At 44.1% G+C, this 15,553-nt stretch overlaps 1 long non-coding RNA gene across 1 annotated transcript; it reads right to left on the reverse strand.

Annotated features, from left to right (window-relative positions):
* Nucleotides 1-754: 754 nt before the first annotated feature.
* On the reverse strand, nucleotides 755-4,648 carry LOC140250811 (uncharacterized). Its single transcript, XR_011903285.1, has 3 exons — nucleotides 4,603-4,648; nucleotides 1,519-1,654; nucleotides 755-878 (listed from the first exon to the last, which is right to left on the reverse strand). It is a non-coding gene; the product is annotated as an uncharacterized lncRNA (long non-coding RNA).
* Nucleotides 4,649-15,553: the final 10,905 nt, after the last annotated feature.

The raw sequence follows: 15,553 nt of genomic DNA on the forward strand, positions 1-15,553 counted from the left end.
CTAAGAGGGATCTGAGAGGCTATTGCTGCTGCTGGAGAGTGTCCCATGGAGGGTATCTATCTGCCACCTTCCCCTCAGCGTCATCCTAAAACGCTCCTCAGCTGGAGGTGGGAAGAAGAATGAGGAACTGGAGATTAATTGCAGGAAAGAAATCTAACTTAAATGTGACTATCAGCTATGAACGCCTCCATATACTGTGCTTGCTCACATGATTTTACTTACATATGTAGCCCTGGGAAGCTGAGATACACCAGCTGGTTTGGGTCAAACAGGGGACCTCTGTCCAAATACTGACTGTGGAACTGCATTCAGGTAGTATCCAAACCTGTCTGCTTTATTTAATGATCTGTAAACACTTCCTGAAACAAAGTTTTGCTACAAGTCCTTTGACCTTTAGTTTTCATTGCTACATAATAGCATTTAGATATACAATGCCTATCTTGCATCTTTTCATCTTGCACAAAAAAACCCAAAGCAAGTTGAGAAACATGACGATAAATGCCTTCAGCAGAGGCTTCAGAGGTGGGTGGGGTAATTGGCTTCTATTTCCTCTCCTGATTAGCTCTTTGCTTCTGTGGAAGAAAACACTCATAGGGCTCGCTGTATTACTAAAAAAACCCACCTTACTGTAAAAACATACATTTATAGAAAAATATGTGCTATATATGTAAATATTTATATTCATATATATACATACACTCACACTATACATGTGCATATGTTATATAGACTACAGAAGTCATATACCCGCTATGTTTTTTCTCTTTCTCTAGCAACGCATATGACCAAAACATCCCAGCTTGTCTTGTGAGAAGATCTCAGCTGTTTGCAGTAGAGGAAGAAACTTCACCAGTGGCTGCTGCCTTCACAACGTGCGTCTGGGAATTCAATACGTGCAGCGCATGTTTTGGAAAAAAGAAAAGAAAAAGAAAGACAAAGAAAAGACTGTTCTATGCATTGCCAAAAAAAACACCATCTCTTCTCCTCAAACTGCTGTTGGAAGACTAAGGTTGGTCCATATTTTTAAAGCTTTTGTCAAAATGAAGGCACGGGAACATGCACAGGCGCTTTGGGGGTTGTTTCGATCAGTTTATGCTGATTGTGACAGAAGTTTCTCGTTATGTATTAATTTTCAGTACATCGAATTTGAACTTCAAGCCATGCAGAGGAGCTGCACTCTAACAAACGGTGCGGATGGGAATTAATGAAGCAGAGCATTTGCGTTCTGGGAAGTTTTGCACAATGTTTATCTTCTGTAACAGCTTTTAAAGCACGTTCAAAACTATCACCAAGTGCTGTGCTCAGCAGTGAGGAGAGGGGCGCAGATACATGCGAACCAACACCAGTTCTCTAAACAGAAGCAGAAAAACAACACATTGAAACTTTGATCTCACAAACTTCCTTTTTGTATTGTCCGTGACTTTATAAATAAGGTTCGTTATTGAAGGGAAGTTGATGCAATTCTCAAAGCCGTCAGATAAGAGTTTTGGCTACCGTACCTTCTGTTGGGCTGCTTACCTTCCCATTTTCACAGCGTGGCTGTTAAATTACTCCAGCAATAAGCCCTTGAAACTGTCCATTTCTGAATGATTGTGAAAAGTATTTGTAAGGCACCTCAGGGTTGTAAATGTTCAAGCAGAATGTGGTTTGAATTCTAGAATAAAGTAGAAAACTGAGTTACTTAAAAATAGTCTTAAGGGCACTCTTGGCTTTCCAAGTCTCACAAGCAGATTCCCAGAAGGCTTTTGGCATTTTAATTTACGCCCCCTGGTTTTCAGTAAGGCATCACAGAGCAGAAAGCGACTAGGATGGGAGGTGATGGCCTCAAGCTGCACCACGGCAGGTCCCGGTTGGATCTTAGGAAACATTTCTTCTCAGAAGGAGTGGCGATGCACTGGCACTGACTGCCCAGGGAGACGGTGTCCCTGGGGGCATTCAGTATCTGTGGATGTGGCACTGAGAAATGTGGGTTGGTGGGCATGGGTTGGCAGTTGGACTCAGTGATCTTAGTGGTCTTTTCCAGCCTTAATTATTCTATGACTTCAGCAGATGCTGTAGTGACAAGTGACTTTGCTCTGGTTTTTGTGGGACAACCCACACAGGAGGAAGGGGAAAATTTGGCCTTGGTCCCCAGCTATATATAGACTTTAACCGTGTTACATCCCCAAATCATTAAGGCCCTGCTGGTACTAAGCTAACAAGTAGTGTGACAGTCTGCAAAGCTGCTTGTGCTGAGCCCCACAGGGCTGGACACAGGGCTGCAGACCAAGTTAGGCCAGGCAACAGAGACATTACACTCAATGACAGTTTTCAAAGTAATGTAAAAAACAGGGTTTTATGTTTCTAACAGAGCATAAAAAGAGAAAGCATTCTGCTTCTGAGGAGAAACACTTGAGCAGAATATTTGAGCACAGACACCAAACAACTGGTCCTTTTTAATACGCTGCTGATATTCAGGCTCTGTTCTGCGGTGCTCCTACTTTCCTCATGCCTCTCATCATCTTATTCTAGCAAAGCAAACAAACAAAATCCAATCATTGCAACGTGGAGGCCAAGCCAGAGACAATAAGCAAAGAAGTCAGCCTGGCGTATCTCACAGAAGCTGAGCTCACACACCTTGGCTTTATGAGCTGCTATTGCTGCATATCTGCTCTCAATTAAATTGACTTCTTTGATTTAAACCTGTTCAACTAGTCCTGTGTGTTACTTGTTAAAATACCGTAATTTAATCTTAATTAACTTCAACGGCTATGTTTCTACCTACATGTTAACATATACACACGTACATAGGTTTTCCAATCTGTGTTTCATCAAGATGAAGTGTTGAAAGAGAAATGCTGGCAAGAAGCAAACAAAAGAAAATATACGGGAGACTCATTCAAATGGGGCCACCCAAACTGTAAACCCCACGTGTGACATGTGGGCTCAGTTCACATTGTGCTGGTGGCTGCCACTGAAACTGCCCTAACCAGCTGGACAAAAGCTGTTCCTAAAAACCAAGCTAACATAGCCTGCGTAACATCACACGGCTGTAAGAAGCTATATTTAATAAATGTTAGAGCAGAGCTCGATCCATATAAGTCATCCTTCCCATACTCTTCTCAGTGCTCAACCCCTAAGACCATTATAAAAATAACCACAGAAAGTTAGTTTCATTAGGAACAGTTTCAGTGAATGCTTGCCTACCCCTCCCTTGTTTTCATAAATCTTTCTTACTTTCCTTCTTTACCCTTTAAAGACTATATCTGTCCTACCGCCATCACTTTCTATGGGGACATTTATAACTCAGAATTTGGATTTCCCAGTAAGATTTAAGTGAGCGTTGAGAAGCTAACCCCTGGGACAGAAGTGATGAAATAACGTGATAAGTTTCACTGAAACTTGGAAACAAGTAAAAGATGAGAGACTATAAAGAGACTTCATAGTCTTCTCTTTATTCCTGTTGGTTTTTTTTCCCCTCTCTCTCCCTCCCCATTCCTCCCAGTTGCAAGGCAAGCTGAGCCAAGCCCAAAACACGACCTACAGAGGCAAAGCTGCTGCCACACTTTTAAACAAAGGAGAAAAGGTAGTTAGGCAGCTCTCCAGCCCAACCTATACTAAACAGCAAATTCATAATGATCTCTGGCATTTGACAGGCTGCTTCTTCTCAGGCACTTCTGCTTTATGCTAAACACTAAAAGCGGAACCATCCCTGTCAGTGCGGCAGCCACTTGTACCCACCATGGATGTATAAGTAATGCTCATGTTTCCAGGAGCAGCCCCAGGCATTTCCAAGCCCTCCAGTAAAAGATTTCAGTTAGTCTCAAAATCCACGCAGTGCTTATTTGTTCTGGGCTGCTTAACCACATACACACAAAGGGAAACTACACTGTTCTCAAAGATAGCACCGTGCAGACATCAGCATGCTGGCTCGGTGTCCTGGGGGTGTTTCATCCCACAGATACCTCCCGCAGCCCACACTGAGCTGTGCAGTCACAGGGAGCTTTGGTGAGGATTGAGGGGCCAAAAGGAAATACAGCATCAAATGTAAAGCCAAACAAATCAACAACTACTAACGCTTTCATTGTGTAAAATCCAGGCTCCTCCCCAACCTTTGTGGTGGAGAACAGGCAGCCAACATTTTGCTGGTCATAGAGAATGCAAACCTGACCCGAAAGCACCCTCCTCTGCATGCACACAAAGCTGCTTCCTGCTTGGACATGCCTTGCATTGTTGCCAGCAGTCAGTATGACTCCGTTTAGTTTTCTTTCCCTTTAAAATGGCTCTTGCTAAGCTGCCCTGAACAGATGCTGCCCATCCAGCACCTTCCTGGGCTGGAGGACACACGCAGTAACACAGTCTTTAAACTAGCTATCCTTGCTTCACAAACACTTGGGGCAGGGGGTAGGGCGCAGCTTTCCCCTTCAGGGTATCCAGAAACAACATTCAGGGCAGCCAAGCCAATATCAAACCACCCTCACTGCACTCTCACCTTCCTTCCCCCCTCATCTCACAAACATCTATTTCACGAACGTACAACACACGGAGAGGCTTCTTGTATCACTTCAAAAATAAAAGCTCTGGGAAACATCTCTCTCTCTCAGTGCTTTCCCTTCTACGTACCAACTTTTATATCAACAAACTGAGCTGTAAGCTCGGCCAATCCACCGCTGATTTAGTTCTCTTTTAAAATCAAGTTTTGCTTTCAAGTTCAAGAGACGTTGATATTCTCTTCCTGTGCACAGCTGCCGGCAGCTTCGTGACCTTTCTCAAGTGCTGCAAGTTTCCTGTGAGAATTTCCTCTTCTCAAACTACAGGAGCAGGAGTTCTGCTTTGGGTTTGCTTTTCTCATCAGTCCCACTGCTGAGACAAGAACAAGCGAAGGTGATTTCCAGCAGCAACCCTCTTTTTCTTTGTGGATTTCAGCATACTTACCCTATTTCTTTTATGTGTTTCTATTATTAGCAGACATGCTAATCTGAGAGAGAACAGCAGTAGCGAGGTACATGAAGATAGACAAGATAGCACAGATCCTAAAGGTCCAGAGGAACTGAGTCATAACTATACCAGAGTCCTATCTGGCTCAGTAGTTGGCAAATGGTGCCAAGCAGATTAGTGATTTTGGCAGTAATTAACTATAAACATCTCGTGTTTATAAACACCAGGATGTTGTGTATACAAGTACCTGAGACACATATAAATTCACATGTTGCACCTCGTTTGAATACATGGTTAGTACAGAATGAGTAATTGCATACAGGTGTGCCCTGTTATCATATACTTAATCTATACTTACTGTATTTGCAACACATAAATACATTATATCTGTAACGTAAAGAAATTAATTCTAGAGTTAAACTGTACCTGGTAAAACTGGCTGAGCTTTCCCAGCAATTCTGGACAGCAGCTTTTGCTCACAGCCTGCACAACACCATTAACATCTATTGCACAGCTTCGCCCCGTTCAGCACGTAAGATCTTTGCTGTGAGCTTTTCCAGAAGCAACATGTCCATGCCTTGTTGTTTTGCTCCTCCAGCAGGAAAACTCCTGTGCTGAGCAACACCACAAACACATTTCCAGCCCAAAGTACCAGGTGGCTTTAACCTGGGATCATCCTCACTGCACAGCAGACAGGCTCATACCTGGGAAAGTGGGAAGGCAGAAGGCCTGGGGGATGCCCAAGTGAGAAACAGAAGAGATTTTCATTTCACTAAAGCACAATCTGCTCTCAATAAAAATACCGTGTCCAGAGCTGGTCTCAAGGAAGCCTCTGACACCAATATTGTGCTGAGCTGCCTCTGGCCATCCCTTTGTCATCTCAGGCACTGAATGGCTGCAAGGCAACTAGGAAAAAATGGGAGGAGGCAGATAGGAGAAGTTCTGCAGTGAATTATACATCTCTTAGACAACATTCAGCTTGTTTATTCTCAGACAAAGTATCTTCGCAGTCTGTCCCGCATAACCAAACCTGGGATCCTTTTGCTTTCTGGTATATACAATGCAGAAGAATAAAACTATCAGGGGCAAAATTAACAAACACGGTACATTAAGGAATAACCTTTACGTGCCAACTAGAGCAAGAGCTCCACCTGAACTGATGAATGCTAGAGAGCTGCCTAATGGGAGAAGAAAACATTTTTGTCCAGTGCTTATGCAGAATTCCCTGTAAATTCTCATTGTCTCTTGAAATTACAGTGGCAAATTCAGTCTGTTACAGCTTCAGTGACACCTAAAGGGCTTTCATTGCTCTCTCACTGCAGGGCAGTGCCCTGGGGTGGTTAGAAACACAGCCCAGTGACTGCAGTATTAACCTGTGAGCTGAACCAGGATGAGATGACTGCATGACACAATGGCTTTTTGAGCCCTGCATCTCAATACATCTACTTCTTTTTTTCCGATCTTTGAGGAAGCCATTTGAAAGTGATCTCAAGCACAACACACATTTCACACAGGGACAGACACGCGAGGGATGATATTTAGCAAACCTATTCTTCCACGGTCTATGTGGGATTGAGGATTTGTCACACTTCTGAGATGGTGCCTGCAGAGATGGCTTGAGTTGAAAAGGCCACCCTGGGTCAGTGTTACTGTTGTGTTATATCCCAGAGGGTACATCTCCATGTTAAAGAAGCCACTCCACGTTAAAGAAGCCGTTCCAATTCTCCATCTTAAAGGAGTCTGGTTTTAAAACCCCCAAAGGACCACTCTGCCACAGCAACTCTGAACAACGGCAAAAAGAACAGGTTCAAAACACAAGGGACTATTTGCGGGTACCTCTTGTGCAAGATAGAGCACGTGCTGTGAGCATTTGGCATTTCTTCTGGTTTGATGTGCTACAATTAGACCAGAGAAAAGCAGAGCAATCGATGCTAGGCTCTGGAGAACTGGGATGAATTTCCTCATCATCACAGTCACACTGAAGGAGCAGCTCTCAATCTACATGCAGTGCACAAACCAAAAGCTACTAAGAAGATGCTCACTGTAGAAGTACAGGAGACTCAGAGGTCCCTCATGGAGCACATCATTAACATGATGCAAAACCCCCCTGCTCTGGCAGTGCCTCAACAAAGTGAATCCTGAGAACACACTGACCCACATTGCTCTGTCCATACAGACACTGCCTTTAGTTACACTCTGTGGAAGTTAACACGCAGCCTCAGCTCTCACAACAGCAGCAGTTGATGCAGCATCATTAGCAGCTCTGGCAGCCCACCGAGAAATAATTAAGCACATAATAGAACCACAATAGCGATGACAGGCTCAGCACACAGCTGTGTAATCAGGGGAACATATAGATAAGAACAATACCAGCACACAGTAACTCAGAGGGAAACAACAAGCGTTATTACTGAAATAGGTCTCAAGGAGTAGGAAGAAAGCTGGGATGGGAGGGGATTGAACTGGCATTTCTTTTGATTCAGGATCGACATCAGCTATAATCTATATGTTTAAGGTCGCGTCCAATTCAAATCCCAATGGACCTCCCACCCACCCACATGCGCTTCATTTGCAGAACTGATTCAGCTCAGTTCAGATCTCAGCTTCAGGAGAAATACTTTAAAACACAACATTCCATAACACTCAGAAAGTGTTTAAAAAGCAAATCCTTCTTGGGCCATTTTTGCACTGCGAAGCAAAGGGTTTAAGAGCGGTTCTGCTTCTGCCACTTTTGGAGACAATTCTTGACAGAACTCTTCAGCTTCTTCATTATTCCTCAGTTACCATACAGCGTTTTAGGAAAAGCATTACAGGGAAGCCTGTTAGGTTCAATTTGCCTCTGGGAACAGCAAGATTCCAGTTCAGCAAGTTGGATGAAATCCTGATCTCCCACTCTTGGCATGTCTTGAAGCAGGAAGGAGCGCGCAGGACTCGGTGTGTAGCAGAAGAGCACACAGCCTGTATCTGTGCACCAGCTGCACATCCTGGCCTGGCGTACTCATCTCTGCACGTGGGCTTCATCAGGTCAGACCTCTGCACAGAGCTCTGTCTGACAGAAGGATTTGTCTACAACTGCGAGCGGTGGAGATGGAAACTAGGAGAACTACGGCTTGGGTTCAGTGAAAGTTCATAGAAAACACGATTACAATTTTCACGTGGAGTCAGACTCAATGCACGGCCAGGTCCTTCAGAAGGAAATGAATTTGTTTGGGTTCTTGAAGCTGTGCCAAGCAGACACACATGCTTATGACACGGCGTGAAGGTTTGCAGCAGTACTTGCAACCCCATTCCGTTCTTGCTTGCCATCAGAATGAGCCAAATGCCTTCAGAAAGGTGGGGAGGAAGCAGCAGGGGGTGGTTCTGTTTTTCATCTCTCTTTTTTTTCCACCGTGACAAACAAAAGCCTTCAGCAGCACACGCAAATAACTGCCCCAGCAGTGCGGTTTCTGCACTTCAGATCATTTCCTGCTCGCTGCCTTAGCCCGCTCATTTCTCCGTGCTGTTATGAAGCTCTCACAACAAAGTGAGTCGTAGTATCCTCAGAGTGGAATACACTGTATCAGAGCATCAGCCTGAGTTTCCCCCAGACCTCGGCACCCACTTAGGATCAATTACACTCAATTAAAATCACAGCAGTTTTTTCTGTTGTAGCTCTGAAACGTAGAACAGCAGTTCAGAAAACAGCTTCATTTACACGGCACCAAGACTAAGCACAACGGCCTTCCAAAAGCTTGAACGGATCTTTGCTGTACCTCACCTATTCACTGTTTCCTACCATAGAGAATAAGTTACTTGTACGTGTGGCTCTTGCAAACCTGCAGAAAAGAGTTAAACAGTACTTCTTTTTATATGCCTTGGATCTATACACCAACAACACGTTTCATTGTTCTCTCCTCTACACGTCTGTATCAATGACACACATTGACCTACAGGCTGCACACGTTGCACTGACAAGCCCCAGGGAACCGCTTACAAACAGCCAGTGATGTGCCGTACCCTCAGTAGGACTCAGGTCCTCTCACTCCTCCCCACTTCCTGAAGCTCTTCCTCCTGCCTGCATTTCCCCTCTGAGGACAAACTGTGCTCTTTGAGAACACTGCAATGAGAGACACCCATATTATCCAGCCTGAATAGGAAAGCATGGACACATAGGGCACGTTTTCCATCTATGCTGGACTTTGAAGAAATGATTTCAACAGGTCTGAGAGGTTCTAGACCTGACACCATTCTCAGGGAAAGCAAATCCCCAAATAAGTAAATAAAACACAGCAAACATGTCATAGTGCATGATATTTAAAACAAAGGTTTGAAGTTGTCAGTGCATCACTGGGTAATTACAGCTGAGCAGAGCCCGGGAGCCCGGACCAAGCAGCAGTTGACAGCACTGTGAGCTGTAAGGCCAGGCCTGCCCACTAGGGGCTTTAGATGTCCTTGATATGGCATTTTAAATAGCTCAAGAAAACATTCCTGAACGCCTGCACCAACGCATGGATTTCCAATCTGTTATCGCTGCAATCCCTGCAGTTGTAGGTCTTGCCAGCAGATGCCACTGCAGTCAAGTTATTACAAAACACACAGCAGCATCATTAATGGAAACTCCTTGTTAATTAGCACATCTTAGATGTCTGTTCTAGACATTGTACCTACCCAGAAACTCTACAAAATTACCTAAATCACCAAGTGGTCATTGGAATAAACCCCCCCACATCCCACAGCACTGCCATCCCTCCCAGAGACTGGCATGTTCTCAAGTGCAGCACAGAAACAAAAGCATAGCATTGCAAAGAGCGAAGGTATAGTCTGATGCCAGCAGAAAGGCTGCATGTGGCAGGTGCAGGCACTTCCTCTAACCCACCTTGAAGGATGCTCAGTGGACAACACCAGGCACTGTCGAGCACTGGGAAGCAGGGACTCCCTGAGTCACGGGCAACCTGCTGGCACTGAGGCAGCTTACTGTGTCTCAGCATCTTTTCCTGTGGGGAAAGGCTGGAAGAACTGACCTTAATGCCTTAGCCTATATTAGAGACAATTAGTGAGCAATAGAGGAGGCCCTGCTGCAACAAGATGTCTGCCAGCTGTGCTCCTGAGGAGCCCGATAAGGCCTATAAAGTCGTGTTGAGGCCTGGCAGCTGTGGGCTGTCACTTATCCGAGGAGCAGCTCCCCACAGCAGTGAGCCAGGCTTCACCACGCCCTGCAGAGGCAGAGAGCCTTTACTTTGCTTTTTAGAAGGAAAATATTGTTTCAAAGGGTGTGTAAAGACAGCAGGAGAGACGAGCTGTGGAGCCAGCGCTGTAACGAGACAAACGATACGGAACTGGACCTTCAAATCCTAGAACAACGAACATATCACCACTGCTGAAGACAGTTCCACAAATGGAGAGGCATGTAAGGAGACTGCAGGCCACGTCCGTGCCAGAAAGTGCTCACGCTGATGCAACAGGTGCCCAGCACCACCCGCCGTTTAAGCAACTGGTGGATTAGGCCCAGCATCCAGCTGAACAAATTGCGCTGCCAGGCTCCTCTAAGCAACGCCCGACTTTATGAACCCCCAAAGCTTTTTGCCTTACCAGTATGGTAAGACTTAACACCTCCACTCAAAAGGCACCGATGAGATTAGCTGCCCTACACAATGCATTTTGTTTGCGTGCTTAGATTAAATGCAGGTACACAGCAAAGAACTCGTTGCCTCATATCAGGAAATAATGCAAACCACAGAGCCAACATTTCCTTCTCTCTTTTTTTTTTTTCCTTGCAGTCTCAGTAGCAGCTTTTTAGGGTCAGCTCTTAGAAATACAGCGGTGTCAGGTTTTCATATTTTAAATACAACTTATTGCATCTCGTTTCTTTCTTCTAGTACAAGATACCACTACCACAAGTAAAGCCTGAATGCCTGTGCTTTTTCTCTCAGCTCCTACTACACAGCACCCAAAGCTGATGAGGAAACACATTAAAAATTGCCTAGTTTAACACCATGCATCCCCCTGGAGGATGTTATTCTCACTTGAACATGATCAAAGGCTGAGATCAAGGAAAGAGCCATTCAGTCACCAGAGAGAAAGGGATTCTTTCATAAAGTCACAGAAGAATGAATGGAACCTGTGTAAAAATACAACTAATTTGCACCAACTGCACATTTGACAAAAGGAAGTGGAAGCAGCAGCTGCAGACCCCTACCCCTTTACTCCAGCTACTATTAGTGCTCGACAGCACTCTGCCATCATCACTTGACATTTCAATTGCTTCTGCTGTAACACAGCTATTCTTGTGTGCTCAGTATGAACTCAGGGGCAAGTTCCCTGTGATACCAACTGCGTTGTTTGCTGGGATATTTATTCTAAGCATGGAAAAACTCCTTTTAAAAAGTCTAAGCCTGCAGACCTCGCGCAGGTAAAGCTTCCGCTTGGGATGAGAGCCGAGGATTAGACCCTCTACTCAAAACCTCTTTATTGCCACAGGCTACTTTGTGTTCCCACATGGAATTTCTACAAGCAAAGTTTCCATAAGCGTAACAGAAAGGTGGGGATGCGTTGGACCTCCAGGCATCATCCAATCAAACCCCTGCAATGAGGCATAACTGTGTAAGCCTCAGCCGACACCACTGAGATCCTGTCATAAAACCCTTCGGTGAAGAACACAAGAATTTTGTGAACTATTTCAGGCTCAAACTATGAAATCACCTTCACTGCATCCTCCGAACCGGTCTGAGCCATTACTGTAACAGCAGTGAGATTGAGACATCATTTTCCACTCCTGTGTGGTCTTGTGCTCTCAGAGCATCATTAAAGCTGAGATATAATCTTGATGTCTTTATCCTTATCAACCAAGCAGATGACCTCATTCAAGGAAATGGTTTGGACAGGTTTGCTCTCTTCAAGTCTGCGATTGCAATTGGTTTTGTTTTAAGCCAAATTACCTACCTTACAGGTGCTTATAATCACAATTTAATAACGTCAGCATCTCCCAAGGATCACAGGTCATAGAACATCCTGAGCTGGAAAAGACCCACAAAGCTCATTTGGCTCCTGGCTCCACACAGCTCCACCTAAAAACCAGACCTGAGAGTGCTGTCCAGACACTCCTTGAACTCTAGCAAGCTGAACACCATGACTGCTGCCTCAGGGAATCTATTCCAGTGCTGATGTGTCCATAGCTCCTCCAGTCTCCTTTTTCGAGCCTCTTCTCATTGGTGATGGGGACTGTGTTACCAAAATCCAGTGGTACAGACAGAGCTCTGAACAGCTGCCTGTGTTCAAAATCACGTATTTCTGAAGCCCACCAAACACATCTCACGAGATAAAGAGGCAGCGAAGCTATAATCACACTCATATTGTTAGCGTCAAGATGCCTTAGAAAACTCTCTTTAGGGAATAGGGGGGGGAAATGAATGAACTTCAGACGTCTCCTCTAACCTTAATCACGCTATGGTTCTGCAGTTGTTGGCTTTGTGGGATATCAGGCACCAAAATGTTCCTCTGCAATGCCAGTAGGGACTTTAGAACTGCAGTGTAATATTCTATCTTTGCTTACACTGAGGAAAAAGCTAAAATTCTGAACATGGAAGCTAGCACTGAAAACTCAGGAGCTGCTGTTAACAAGTTACCAGAAGTAGAGGCATTTAATAGGTGTTAAAACACATGCACCTTATTCCAGGGCTCCTGGACACAAGTGGCACAGACCAACCAGGCCTATGGCACAGCAGGGAGGAGCAGCTGCCATCTCAAAACAGTACATTATAGGGGGCAGAGCAGCCCTTTCCAATTCCTCTGCCCCATCCCCAGGTAAGTTCAGCCATTTCTTAATGCTCTAAAGTTGCTGTCATTGCTGCCTCATTACTGCTCTGTTACGATTTCTCTCTCCCTAGAAGCACTTTCTCCCTTTCTTGATCCCACTTTGCCAGTTATTATCTTCTATATCCCATAGATCATCATCTCACAAATTCCTTTACTATCCATTGGAAATGTCTTTTTTCCCCCTCCCATTTTAAACAAGATTTTACATACTTAAGGATAAGGAAACATACATGTCTTCCCCTAATAGCCTCACTGTAGTTAGCAGAGTGTAACCCCTCCATCGTAAGCAATACCTCTGTTCCCACAGGCCGCATTCTTCCTCTTCATTGACTCCAGCTATTTTACATGTTTCCCATGACACAGCACAATATTGGGCATTGTATCCGCAGTAGGACCGCCCCACGACTTGCTTGGGCAGCCGCCTTTTCTGGGTCATTTCACAGCAAATGGTTACTTGCTCATTAGCACACAGCCCCACGGCTGAGGCTCCAGCCTGAACCGAGCATTCTCTGGGGCATTCTGTAAATGCTTGAGTATTTGTACCATTGCATCTTGAGCTTTACTTATCTTTTACTTGCTTAAAGCAAACAGCATTACGTCAAGCAGCACAGGTTACATCACCTCCCCTTCCCCACATCCTCTACGACTGCAGACAGACCATTTTCCCTTTAATTGTAACATCACTTTTGTTGTTGTTAAGATATAACTGCAGGATATCTTGATCTGGTGGAACTCTCAGCTGCAGGGAACCAACACTACAGCAGCACACGATTGGTATTTAACTCACAACAAACTATGGTGAAGTGTAGATCTGGAACTTGAATCCAATGACTGTCTAACCCAAGTCACCTTAGCAGAGATGTTCAAGAGAGCTCCTGATTACAGAGACATCCTTTGATTCAAATGAGGACTGCCAAAAATAGATTCTAGACTCTGCCTTGAATAAAGCAGAACTCAGCTGCTGCAAGCTCAGTCACACTGAAATTCGATCCTTTGGTGCAGAATGCATCTTCTATTATCTCTCTCTCTATCTCTCTATGTATATATATAAAGAGACAGACTCTGGAGTTCATATATACGTTCTGTAGCATAGAAGTGCCTCTAAACTGAGTCAAAATCCTTCTCTGTTACAAAGCCACATGAATCTATCCCTCCAAACACACAACTGTAACACACACCACACAAAGGAAATACTGTCCTATACAAGAAGGGCAATTAGAGCGTCAGCAGACAAACATGGAACTCCACACTAAGTACAAAGGTACTTAATATCATTGGGAATCAGGTACCTAATGGTACCTAAGCACCATTGTGAAGCCAGGTATAAGCTCATTTACTTGTTTTCTTTTTAAAAGCTCATAAAGCATCTTCAACATGCATGAAACTCACAGCCAACAGCCAAAGAGCATCCTTAATGTGGGCATAAGGGACGGAAACGCTGCAGTAAAATTTGGGACAGCAAAGCTTCTAACAGTTAGAAATGACATTTATGTAACAACTGGGATCCACTTATAAAATGGTGGCAATTCTACAAACCCCTTGATTTCTGGCATCACTGTGCTGACCCTACTACCCGAAGGTGCTGATTACCAGGTAACAAGCAGGCACTGGTCCTGGGCCCAAGCTTTTACTGAGCTTTCAAAGAATTTAGGAACTAAGCTTTATTTCCTATCAGACAATTACAACAAGCTATACTAACTTTATATATATATATATATATATATATATATATATATATATATATTATATAAAGCTTATAAACCTAAATCAACTTTAACATATTGCCAGTCATATATCAATTCCAACACTCGTAGGCGACCATCCCCCAAAACTGAAGTAAATAGTTAACTCAAAATCAGCCCATACGAATGCCTGACAAAAGAAACACTCTTCCAAATGTGTAAAAGCAGTAATATATGTTGTGACAGTTGATTTAACAGTCTTCTCCCCCTCCATTAAGACCTTCTTAGATAGCATGTGATTTAGATTATTTAACCCTCAGTGTATCCAAAGACACTTCTTGAACAATTTAAGTGAATGATAACCCGTACAAGTAATACGCTCTGGCCCCAGCTTCACTGAACTCACCAACCCCTTTCTTTTTCATCTGCTCTTTATCAAAAACCCAACAGCGAGAACATATGAGGTCAGGAAAATATAGTCTTTCAAAGAACTGTTAAGCCTGGGTATAGAGACAGCTTTGGAAGCTTCTTCCTTCCTCCCCAACAGCTTAGTTATGCCCACCTACTAGAAAAGGTGTGCACCTTCTCATCATTCCGCAAGCTTTATGTGATTGTTGCTGAGGTATCCTGGCAAGTATTCGAAAGATGTGATAACGTCATGATCACCAGTATCAAATGCCACAGTCACCAGTTTGATTCAGTGGTTTTCAGACCACTTCTCTACTTCTACAACGTGCAGCTTCAAAGAACAGGCATCACACATCTCTAGACATCGATGGACAGATCTCACAATAGCATTCAGAAATTTAAATCACGAACTTTATGCGTGTTGCCAAAATGCTGCCCCAGTTCTAGCAGACTGCTTTATTACCCAGTGACAATTCGACTAAAACGAAGGAAGAACCCACAAACAAAAAACAGCCCAACCCTTGAACCATTGTTACATTTGGTGTCCAACCAGGCACTGATGTCAATGTTTGACAAGGTTGAATTACCCCATTTATTTATAAAACATCTTATCTTGTACCTTGCTGTAACCGAGACCACTTCAGGCTCCACGTAAACACAGCACAGGACTTGTTTTACCAGTACTGCATTGAAACTGCGTTTTGACTCCAACTCCTGGTGAACGAGGATGACCTAAAACTAAGCTGAAGGACTGA

The sequence above is a fragment of the Excalfactoria chinensis genome, chromosome 3 (assembly GCF_039878825.1).
Source record: "Excalfactoria chinensis isolate bCotChi1 chromosome 3, bCotChi1.hap2, whole genome shotgun sequence".
In the NCBI taxonomy this organism is placed as follows: domain Eukaryota; kingdom Metazoa; phylum Chordata; class Aves; order Galliformes; family Phasianidae; genus Excalfactoria; species Excalfactoria chinensis.